A 12,200-nucleotide genomic window follows, 5' to 3' on the forward strand; every position below is an offset into this window, starting at 1 on the left:
TTCAGATGAGAAAAACGTGCCTTCTGCTCAGTTGTTTTCCAGTGCTGCGAGTTCCCCAAATGAAGCCAGCAAAGAGCAGGGGCTGGTCAGGTTCTAATGATGTTTACTTGATCTTCCACTAACAAAGTTTAGTGACTTGTGTAAATTATTACACCAGCTACTCCCCTCACGGTATCACTTTCAGGGAGCGCAAGGACCATTTTCCAGTTCTCCCTTGTGTCTCAGTAGGCGATTTCTTGCTCCACTACCGTCACATCCTTGCAAAATGAAATGTATCACCACTGCAGGTTTGTCACGTTTGCCTTCTCCTAGCAGATATTGGACAGGTTCATTGTTAGCTCCAGACCTAACACCGAAACCAAGTAAGTGGGCGTGTTGTAACATGGAGCTTCTTGAAAGGAGGGGTAAAAGAAAGCTGCTAATAGAAAGACTAAAATAATACGGAGGAGGTTTTCACTTGGGTTAGACTGCTTTCTCCTCACTGAGGCAAGTAGTAGGGGTTTTTTAATCAGGAAATAAATCTGATGATCTCTGAACTGGGGAAGTTCAGGTTTCAAGTCACTCCCTACAGACTCACCCATCACGAGTTACATTGTGAAATCCACGGGAGCAGACTGCACTCGTGCCATGCAGCAGAGCATCCTGAACAGGACACTTGCAATTTGGGTAAATTGGTAAGCTTCCATATCCGATGTGATGATATGGCTTGACATTCTCATGAACGCTTTGTCTTATTGAGGCAGGAGGGGAGATTCCTCCGTTCTCTTCCACATACCAGGAAAAGAAGCCTCCAGTGGTTTTCCAGTGGTTTAGTATAGTAGACATCCCAAATATACGAATACATATATTACAGAAGGAAGTGTCCAGCTACACAAAAGTTTTTGCTCGCTCTTTTAACCAGCACCGCTCTCCCCTCCTCGACCGTCTCTTGTGCAGCCACAGCGGCAACATTGGAAACCAGGCTTGGTCGGCCGTTCACTCCCCTGCAGCATGTCTGGATGCACCAAAGTCCTCTGGAGCCTTGTTCCTTCTCAAAGGATGGCAGCACACCCCTCTGCCGCTCTGCGTACCGTGGCCGGCCTAGAAGGTAAAAGTCAGGTTGATCCCAGGCTAAAGGACGTCAGGCATGGCACGCAATCTGTGGCAGGGAGATAGTTAACATCCTCCCCCTCTGCAGGGAGAGGTTGCAGCTGCCTATCCAGCCTGCCAAACTGAAAGGGGATCCAGCCCTCGGGGAAATGTGTCTGGAGTTATTTAATCCCAAAAGGATTATAAAGAGAGTGCGCTCTAGGGAATCTCTCAAGCCCTATGCCTGTTAAACAAAACCAAACCCCCAAACCGACAACTCCTTTCCCCCTGATGGTTTGCAGCAATAGATACCCCTGAACTTTCACCGAAATACGTTGAAAGGGGCAGCGGGGACGTGGTCAAATCGTTTTCGCCGCGCTCCCCTCTCGGCCCGCCAGCCCCCATTGAGGCAGTCGGTGATGCTCCTCTGGAAACCTTCTTCTGCTTTGGCTTCCATGGTGCTATCATTTCCTGCCTCCCCTCCTACCTCTTTAATCTCCTTCAGCACGTCCTTTGGAGGACCTTCTTATCTCCCTCCAACTTTTGTATGGGTTTCATCGGGCTGAGGCTTTTATCCCCACCTCTTCCTCCTCTGTATCTTATCCCTGGTTAATCTCAGCCGTGATCCCTACTTTGCCTGTTCATCCGTTCTGTTTTCGACTTGTGTTTAGACTGTAAACTTCAGATAGGGCCTGTCTTTTTATTTTATACATTTACAGTACCTCCAGGAACATGAAATCACAGACTGGATTTAACTCATCAAACAGAATAAAAACATTAAAAGAAAGCTAGTCTAAAAGGTTGCATGGAAATATCTTTCTCATTTTCAGCAGCAATCCAAGGCAGCGAAGCTTTCATTTGTATAAACACGTGAGCATCACACTCCTGCGCAGCACAGCAGGATGGAACAAAACCACCGGTTCACCCCCTAGCAAGTCACCCATTGCCTCGCCAACAGCAGGCATGAATTTACTGGTGAGGAGGAAGAAGAGGTCCTGTTTCTTCAATGAGTAGCACCAAGAAGTCTTGGTTACCCTGGCTACATGGGAGATCAGTGTGGTTACAGTGGTGCCCAACTGCTGCCATGCACACCATAGTTAGCTCACATCATGCGAGGGATTTTTTTTTTTTAAGGAGCTGTGACAATGGGGTGTTTTGTCCATTTTTTTCTGCATTCCTCTTTGGAGCGTCCTGAGAAGCACTAAATGTTCTGTAAAAGAAGAACAATCTGGGTGTCTTGATGTGCACACATTTTACAGCCGGTGGGCTCTGGTCGGCACTTTTTTCTTGAGTCCGTTGAGACCTTCAGTGAAGTTTCTTGTTCCCAGGCAGGTATCTATTCCTGCCTGCTTTACCTGATCTCATTCAGAAGACAAAAACAATGTTTTGATTTGTTTCTCCTTTTTTGGAGGAGCTTCCATCCTTTCCCACAATCTCTCCTCTAAAGAGCTATAGAAGCTAGTAACTGCCTCGTTAATTTTAAACAGGTATGTCCCTGTAACCACTTATCTCTGACAGCTGCAATTAACCTCCAGCCAGTGCGCACTCGCTTAGGCATTTGGCTCCTTGATTCTTGTGGTGTTTCCCAGTGATGCAGGAGGGTGCCAGGATCTTCATGGAGCCCGGTCGTGCCGTACAGGTGTCCTCCTCCTCTCCCAGCAGCCCGGAGCTCCCACACGGCTGGCGCCCGCCTGAGCTCTCCTGAGTTTTGAATACAGCTGACCATAGGCGGTAACCCCACCTTACCATTTCCTTCTCTACTTCCCAGACCTTCACCTCTACGTAGTTTTCTTTGTGGTCTTTGCCACCGATGAGGGAATCTGGCCCTCTAGGCATCTTTGAAGTTTTTCCCATGACATACATGAGGAAGTAGCAGATGGTTTATTAAGATCTAGTAAACCATTAATTCACTCATTCAGGACCCAATTAATTCCTTTTGCTGCATCTTTTATCGAGCCACCTCTGCTCTATTGACGGGATGATTACCTGTTTCTAAGAGTAACTGCAAATTACCCAACCACCTGATATTTCCCTGAAGAAAGACAAATGATAAATCGATCGATAGAGGAAAAGTACTTTTAGAGTGAATGACACATGACTCTGTGCAGGAAATAGCTAGAGAAAGGCAACAAGCTGAATGGGAAATACTGGACCAGAATCTCTGGTCTGGTATGGAGATGTGGCTCTACTCATTGCACATTCTTAGCAAATTTGACTTGCTGCCTCTTGATGTTGCACTCGGGGCCACTGCTGTTACTTACGTGTGGCGGTAAAATAGTTTCCATAATGATAACAATAGCAGCTGGTCGTTAAAATTCTGAAATAATTCGTATGGATAATTTTTGTAAGCCTTGTGTCCGCTAGGACTGGAAATGTGCCATCTATTCTTTGCAGTTCAATCTTGGAGGTTGGGCAAGGCTCTTTTTCCATTTCTTTGTCTTTCCGAACCTCAGTTTCCCCTTCTGGAATAAAATGGGAATAATTTTGCTGCAGAATAAGAGTTAGACAATTAGCCAGAGTACGGGTTAATTGGCATATAACAAGCCTGTTGTGGGGGAATGTATGGAGACTTATGTATGGACTACTGAGAATTAGGAAATGGTGCTCCACCTTGCCCTTTATTTCCTCTTTTGTTCTGTGCGAGTTTTTCCTCACTCTGTTAGTGATGGTGTTAAATGAAGCTTGCACTGCTATGAGTAGTGACTTTATTTTTACTGACTTGAGCCATGTTGACTTTGGAAAAAGTAGCAATACCTGCCTGTGAAGTGTAATGAAGGACTCTGACAGTTCATGGTACTGTGATGCCTTATTACACTATGGTAAGCATATAGGATGATTAGTTCTACCATTAAAGTCCTATATAGGCACTGTTTGTCCCATACACATGCTGCTTTCAAACACCTGCAAGCAAAAGAGGTATTTCAGGAATAGTAGATGTATTTGTACTGTACAAATCCACATGGTCCTGACCTTTGAGTGAGGAGATATAGTTTTTTATTTCCTGGGAATTATCTTGTGCTTTAGAGACACGGGAACTGGCCCGAGGAACTTGCCGTCTGGAGACCTGATACTGCAGCTGGAGGGGCACGGGGAGACACCTGCGCTGCTGCAGACCCAGCACTTGGGGCTTTGCTTTTGTAGGTCCACAGATAGCACTAGGGCCCAGAAAAGACGCGCAGGGACATGGCAACGCAGAAGGCAACTTCTCCTAGGGTGCCAGAAGGTAGGGTATCTGAAGAGGAGACTATTTTATACAATAACTGTGATGGCACCGGGGCCATTTTGTAGATCCAAATTCAGACATTGTATGAGCTATCCCAACTCTGTTGAAATGTATAGGCTTGCACACAAGAGCATTGATGCCAAATTTATCCGCTACCTTTTAAAATTGTAGGAGTGTTTCTTCGCAGCAAAGACCTTTCTTCCTGGACTCTTTTTTAAGCTTTGCATGTGTTGTAATCCCTCCTCGAGATACCCACCTTTATGCCTTTGGTATTTAAATTTGAAAGATGACTTTAGACATCTCACATGTTCAGCAGCAGATCGAACCCTCAGCCTGGCAAGTCTTGTTCAGTTTAGAAGTAATGACAATGTTAGCAATTGTTAGCATAGATGGCACTCTATTTAACTAGTTTATTCTATAATAGCTGAAGCAAACCTCTATAAGTGTTCAATTTAAACTGGTATATGCCCCATTTTAAATGAGTTAGCAAATATCTGTGGTGAAATTTTCAGTGTTAATTTAAACTGATTTTGGTAAAATCTGAGCTCCTCTAATACGCAACACCTATACTTTCCATTTGCCTCTCTTGGCGAAGAGTGATTTAAAGCTGATTTTTCTTAACCAAGGAGACAGAGCTAATGCAATAAGCTGCTTAAGATTTCTGTAAACCAGAAACATTAACCGGGATATCTCAAATGCTAAAACTATTTCAGCGCACTTTTCTTCATTCCCGTTATCATAATTGCCTGTGTGTTTTAACGGGGTGCATTTTGAAATGCTGTGGCTGCACAGTGTCAGGCTAACGGAGGAGAAAGCACCCCTCTTTCTGCGAGCTGCCCCTCCAACCTGCACGTGGTCCCACACGCTGCAGCCCTGAGCCGGCGTGCCCGGCGTTCCTGGCTGCCGACAGCCCTTGCGGTGGGGAGGGAGCCGCGCTGTAAATCACTCTCACACATTAGCGGGGAGTGTTTCTTCTCACCAATGATTACGGTTGCGCCCTTAGTTGAGGAGGTTGTTTTGGGGCAGTAAATTGTGCCGTGGGTTATCTCTGTCTCCCTCCCTCTCCGGCTTTCTTTTTCTCGCTGGGTAGGAAATGGCTGTTCTGAACGGCAGAGCCCCTACGGCCTCCTGGGCTTTGCCATCGTCTTTTGTTTCCATTTTTGCAAAAGAAGCGTCTGAAAGGGGGATTGAGAGGACCTGGCTCTTTGTATTAGAAGTACATAAATTACTATATCCCAGGTTGTGATCCGAACTCTGCATCTCTCAGACGAAGTTAAAGCAGCGGCTGCCGTAGCGGAGGGTGGGACTGCTGACAGCCGCCCCGCGCAGCGCTGGGCAGCACCGCTTCATCACCTGATGCATGTGAAAAGCATCCGCGCTCCGAAAACGGGAACCAGCGTCGGACGGGGAAACTCAGGGGGCTGCTGATGGGGGACAATTTTGCTCAGGACTCTACAGAAGATTAAAAAAAAATTATCTTGACAGACTATTTGCTTTTGCCACTGTAGCCTTCAAACGGTACGTGAAGTTGGACAATGTGAGAACTATCGGCCTCGTGACCTGGTGGTGCATAAATCTCCCCGCCCCGTTCCCATCCCCTTTGCATCTTGTCGTCTCCTCCAGCGCCGTGCCCAGCCCGATGTGAGCAGCGGTTTAAACACCTCCCGGTATTGCACTTGGCGTCTCACCCAGGGCACTTTGCCCTGGATGGAGGCAAAGCCTTTGTGGAAGCTGGCCTCCATACCTGAAATGTCACCCCACGTGCTGGTGCAAGCTAGCTCTCACAGAAGTGGTCATGCTTTACGTGAGGGGCAGGCTTTATCAATAGACTAAGCTGGACCCATGGCTAATACAGGATAAATAGATGGTTTAGTATATGGTTAGTCGATTAATATAGAGGACAGGAGGTCAATGGGCTTCTCTCAATTTCTGTAACGCTTGTATGCTTATAAGCATTTATAATACATAATATTCATGTCTGTAGCAAGTTCGTAGTATCTGTTGGTCATTTATTAACTCTTTATAAATGTTGCCTTAAAGCAAGTTATGAGTCAGTAGATGATGGTTAGAACTACTCAAAACCTTCCTTTTCTTTTCTCTATCAGAGAATGAAAAATCAATGCATTCTGGATTTCAGTTACAAAAAAAACCCACCCAAAACCAAACAGAATGAAAAGGCTGCAATGTGGTCCAGACATTCCTTACAAACCTTGTCAGACTGGACCGTTTTGGTGTCTCGTTTAACTAAAACTTCACTGAAATACTTATTTTGCATGCTCTGTGACAAAGCATAACCTCTTATGAAGCAGATATCCAAACCAAAAAAACATGTTTTGATGTTACTGGAAAACAAGGTTTTCATTGATCCAAACTGAGCTTTGCGGTTTTTGGAATTTTCATTTTGCAGGAGATTAAAAAAAGATCTTAGTTTTCATTCTTGTTCTGCTTAGGAACACAATTAACTGGAAAAAAAATGGAATTCCCTTAGCAGCTAGCAAGTCTAGTGTTTCTGCATGCTTCTCTGAAAAATAAATGGGATTACTTTGTTTAAAAACTGCTTTTAGCAACCTCTGTTAGAGCCCTAAAATGCACAGGAGGGCATGATCCTTCTTCCTTTGAAGTCCCTGGCACAGTATCCATTGACTTCACAGGGAGTGGGATTGACTGAATAATTGTATTGCAGTATGAATGTCTACCCTGACACTGCACAAAGTCACGCTGAAAGCCACTTGATGTCATTCTAATCCTGTCTCCTCACAGTGGTGTTCTGGAGAATACGGTTGGGTTTTTTTTTTTTCCCCTCCGTATTTATTATTTGCAGAACGAACTAGTTAACAAATAGAAAGGACAAAGCTGAACGACTGTGTCATTAATCTCCAAAGTAACTTGGTCTGCTGCTGAAGTGATCAACTGCTCTGTGCAGCAAGCGCTAACAAGGGGTTTTTAGCCAGCAGTGCTTTAATGTGCTAACGAAAGAAACCCTTTAGCTGGAGGTATCACCCAGATGTGTGGCTGAGCCTTGGAATGCCAGTCCTGTGAGGCTGGTAGAAGCCCCCGTGGTCACCAGGGTTTTGCTGAGAAAAACCCCCAGTGCTTTGCATCTGAGCGCTCAGAAGAGCAAACACCTCCCGGGGGAAGAAGGGGCCGCGATACGCAGGCACCGATGCTGGCAACGCTGATGGCTTCACCCGTGTAACACCAGACCCCCAATACAGGATGGCCAAACGCAGCTTTCACCCAACAGCTCGGTCCCGACGGATGAACCACGGAGGTGGGGATGGTGTTTCGGCACGGCCGTGTCTGTCTGCGCTGGAAGACCTCCTCCGCTGGTGAGATCATTGCTGGCTGCCACTGAGGCAGATGACTGGGACAGACAAGGCACTTACGGATTGTCTCCCGGGAGTAATTACAGCTAAACTGTGACACTCGGCCACAGCCTTTTGTGTTTGTGGTGCCCGTGGGAACGCCTGGCAAGCACCGCTGCCTCGGGTGCAGGGGTGACGTGCTCCTCCTTGGCTTGGCCAGCGGAGAAGAGGGATGAAATGCCACGTCCCCTCCGCCCGGCACCCTGAGGGAGGGCAATGCTGGCCACAGCCATCCTTGTGAGTGCTGGCCCTGAGGGTGTAAATAGGGGAGGATGAAGAGTCACTGCCCAGGGAACCTCTGAAGGTGCCAGGTTGTCCTAGGGATGCTGGCTCTACCTTACCTGAGGTATCACGTAGGCATTTTGCCCTTCGCTGGACCACTCACATGAGCTCAAACGTACCAGATAACAAGATTTAGAAAGATAGCACTGTTGCAGTGGAAAAACATGGGAATCTTTTCATACCGACTACAGAAAATGTGGCCTTTGTCTGTACCTTGGCCTGGAGCAGAAAAAAACCCTGCACAGCCCTTTTTAACACATGCACACTGGCAACCCTGCTGCAGGCTGAGAGAAAAAGAGGGGTAAGCTGCCTGCGTTAGATACCGTGGTGGATCACAGAGACAGAAGGGCTGGAGACTGATTTGAGGTCAAACCATAGCATTGCCTGTGAGGAATGCAAAGGCGAAAGTGGCTTTAAAGCTTTCCTGACTCCCCACGTGAAGAAGCGTCCTGCTTCTGCAGCCCACCGGAGCGGCTCAGAAATGCAGGTGTCTGCCCAAGGTGGGCGGCAAACAGCCCCTCTGCCTCCGCCACGGCCACAGGGCAACTCCCACGCAAGGACTGTGCTGGTACAGCTCGCGGCTTGCTCTTTCCAAGCTGTTCACAGCTCCTGTGTCCTCCAGAGAGTATCTAGGGATGGTGGGGAAGACATTTCCTGGACTTCTGGTTGCTTTTCCACAGCAATCTGAGTCTCTTCACCTTATTAAGCTCCTCTGTCACTGAGTAAACTAGGGGATGCCAAATTTCCTTCTGTCTTATGTACCCCAAACTGAAAGATGTCAAAGCAACAAAATACAGGTTGGTAGCAACGGGACGAAGCCAAGTGTCACTCTGGCATTTTTTTTATGTTCAGCTACCCCAGAACACAGAAAATGTCCAGGCAAGTCCTGGGCTCTTATTTCTTTGATAGTTAATTTGACTTGGCTAGGGCAAGATTGTCAGATGCTCAAAATGGCCTGTTTGACCAGCTAAAGGGTAAAGTTTCAAGAAGTCAGTTGTGAAAAGAAATGGCGAGCCTGTAGTTTGCTGATGTATGTGAAGCAGGACTTTTGCTCTAAAACACACCAGAAGGTTGCAGCACATCACATTTCACTTTCAGCTGGCTGAGAGTAAGCTTTGTAAAACCAAAAACCCCTGATGTACTCCTGTTAATCACTGGAACGGTCTTTGATCCGTTTTCAGTTCTGTGTGGCTGATTAACTCTTCCCCGCTTTTTTACCAGCTTTCCGTTTGTGCCTTTCTTCTCAACGTATCGGTTCTCTAACACAGTTTGAGCAAGCAGGAGAAGCCATAACAGTAAATGTATTTTTATAGTATTTCTGATCAAATGCTAAATGTACCTTTGTGCAAGATTTCTAGTACCATTCCAAAGGACAAAAAGGATTTGGGATAATATCTGAACTGCCCAAACTCTCCTTTTCTGCAGTTATTTCCCGCTCCTCTGTGACGTAGACAACATTTTGGAGGAGAAGCCTCTTACCCAATATGGGATTCCTCAAACGTGTCCCTCTGAAGGCTGGCAGAAAAGCACTGTGGCTTTAGGGCTGAAAAGCGTGCAAGCGAACATGCTTCAGGCACAAATTCCTCCATCTCTTTTTCACCACGCAGCTTTTAGCCAAGCCTGCTTGGATTGCTCAGGGGACTCTCAATTCACGGTGCAATAAGCTGGTGCAGCTGCAGTTGCCCAGGAGCGGGTATCTCTAAGAGGGATACCTGAAGATGATGTGACTCTGCCACTGTCATGGTTTAACCCCAGGCAGCAACTAATAATAATAATTGTAGTGAAAAGGAATATAACAAAAAGAGAGAAATTAGACCCAAGAAAAGCCAAGTGATGCACAATGCAATTGCTCACCACCCGCTGACCAATGCCCAAGCAGCAATCCACCCCTCCTGGCTAACTTCCCCCAGTTTATATACTGAGCATGACGTTCTATGGTGTGGAATATCCCTTTGGCTCATTCGGGTCAGCTGTCCTGGCTGTGCTCCCTCCCAGCTTCTTGTACACCTGCGTGCTGGCAGAGCTTGGGAAACTGAAAAATCCTTGACTTGGGATAAGCACTCCTTAGCAACAACTGAAACATCAGCATGTTAGCAACATTATTCTCACACTAAATCCAAAATACAGTGCTGTACAGGCTACTAGGAAGAAAATTAACTCTATCCCAGGATAGCCACCCTGCCAGATTTGGGGTGGCTGGAGAGGTTTGCTGCTGTGGTCAATAGTCTCTGAGGGCAGTAGCAAGGGTGTCAGCTCCTGACATGCAAAAATGCACCACATCCTGGTTTTACTGGTGATTTGGTGATGGTCTCAAGTGTCCACCCTAGGTCCAGTTTCTCTGATTTCTTCACAAAACTTGGAAGTAGCTTTTGGTTTGTGCTGAATGGGTACTAACCGGCTGGTCACCATGCCATCACACTCGTTATCTTTTCATGACATTGGCGTTGCAGCCTGCCCCCGTGTCCTCTGCTGTGTCCCTTAGCTGTGATACTCCAGACAGATTGTGCCACCCCACCTGCTCGACTGCGTGGGGGTGTGCGCAGCCCTTCGGTCCGGTAATCTCCTCTCACACGGGCTCTCCACAAACATTTCTGTTTGGTGAAACACGCTCAAGTGCAGGTGATGGCAAATTGATATAAAAGGTGGCACAAAAAAATTCGAAGCAAGTAACTGGGCAAAACACTCCCTCCTGGGCCATGCTTCTCGCTCGCTTCTGACACCACGGCACAAAGAAGGGTAATGAGTAAAGTCGTCCTGCTCGGCTTCTTCTGCCGCAGGAATTAGCTGTGTTTTGCTGTTCACCGTATAAGCAAGCTGGAGAATAAGTTGAGTTGGTGGTTCAGGTTCATCGCCGGTTACGCGGAGGGCAGTCAAAACACTAAACAAACCTCAGCACGGAAAGAGCATCACAGAGACTGAACAGTCAGTCCCTTTAAATACCCTAAATCCACCTCAAATTCTCTGTGGCTGCTGTTAAAGTGAGAAAGGGCTGTTAGAGGTACTCTTACATTCCCTGATAAAGCAAATGTTTACCAGATACAGGAACCAGTCTTCCTCCTGTCCTCTTTAGATTAAATTGCCTGATAGAACAGAAGACAGAGTTAACTCTTTGCGCTACGTCCAGGACAGAAAGCCCACGACAAAATAAACTTACTGAATTCATTCCTGAGAAAACTGCTTGATCATTTCATGTGTATGGGAAGCACAAACCTCAAATTGCATGTTTGGCAACATGTGAGTGCTATACACATATATAGTCAGATGATGTTGTTATTTTCATTAAATGAGGTCTCTTTTTCTCTATTTTCGATGCAGTTCTCCAGGGAGATTAATTTGTATGAAAGTAGAGCGCTAATTGCACAAAACAAGCTGGGGTACTGCAGAAGCATAATTAAATTTAAAAAAATGTGGTGTTAATACAATTGTGGTGCTAATTAAATAAAATTGGTGACAAGTGTCTAAGGCAGAGCAAGTGTAAGGAGAAAAACTGACAAAATGATCCATTTAAAAATTCTCGCAGATATTATAGTTCACTGGTAACTGAGCCGAATTAAAAGTAATTGTACGTGAAGTGCTGCGCGAGCGCCTGATCTTGCTCTCAGCAAATTGGGACTTTTGCCAATTCAGACTCTAATGTTCCATAAATTGCTGATAGGGAAGCGATAGGCTCATTTTATTTCTGCATGTGTTTAAGTGGGGACTAATTCAGGACCGGTCAAACAGACTCAGGCAACGGCCTCGTCAGCCACATTCGCCGTTGTGCCCGGGATAGACTGACCGGTCCCTGCTTCAGCAGGAATTGCTGGCGGTCTGCGTGCCGGGGGCACCGGTGAGGGCATCGAGCAGGCTGTGCCAGTGGCTCGCCACGGCTCTGCCCTTGGCAGCACCAAGGGCGCGTCGTCGGAGGCCCTCCTCCAACCCTCCGTTGGAGCAGGGGGGGGCCTTTAATCAGCATCCCGGCTCAACTCCCTTCCTCTTCGGCATTTCTTAGCGGCTCGCAGGAATCGCGCGACGCCTACCGCAGCCCCAGCTTCCTCTTCGAGCTTGGCCGTCCCCAGCGTTTTCCTGCGCGGCACCCTCTGATCTCGTTCCCACCTTCTCCAGAAGGTCGCTCCCACCGTCCGGCCGCCCCAGGGATGCTGTGCCGGCCGCGCGTGCCGCCCCGGCACCGCCGTTTCCAGCAGCCGTGCCCGCGGGGAGCCCGGGAGAGAGCCCTGCCGGCCTCCCGCCGTCCTGGGGCACCGCTTCTCGCGAACCCGGAG

General features: G+C 47.3%; 1 long non-coding RNA gene across 1 annotated transcript in view; it reads left to right on the forward strand.

Moving 5' to 3' along the window:
* The window catches only part of LOC115352952, a 93,878-nt gene extending 86,989 nt beyond the window's left edge, over positions 1-6,889 (forward strand). Inside the window, exon 13 of the long non-coding RNA XR_005930812.1 lies at positions 902-6,889. This is a non-coding gene — a long non-coding RNA (uncharacterized LOC115352952). The remainder of the gene's footprint in view (positions 1-901) is intronic.
* Positions 6,890-12,200: the final 5,311 nt, after the last annotated feature.

Source organism: Aquila chrysaetos, chromosome 18, assembly GCF_900496995.4.
Source record: "Aquila chrysaetos chrysaetos chromosome 18, bAquChr1.4, whole genome shotgun sequence".
Lineage (NCBI taxonomy): Eukaryota > Metazoa > Chordata > Aves > Accipitriformes > Accipitridae > Aquila > Aquila chrysaetos.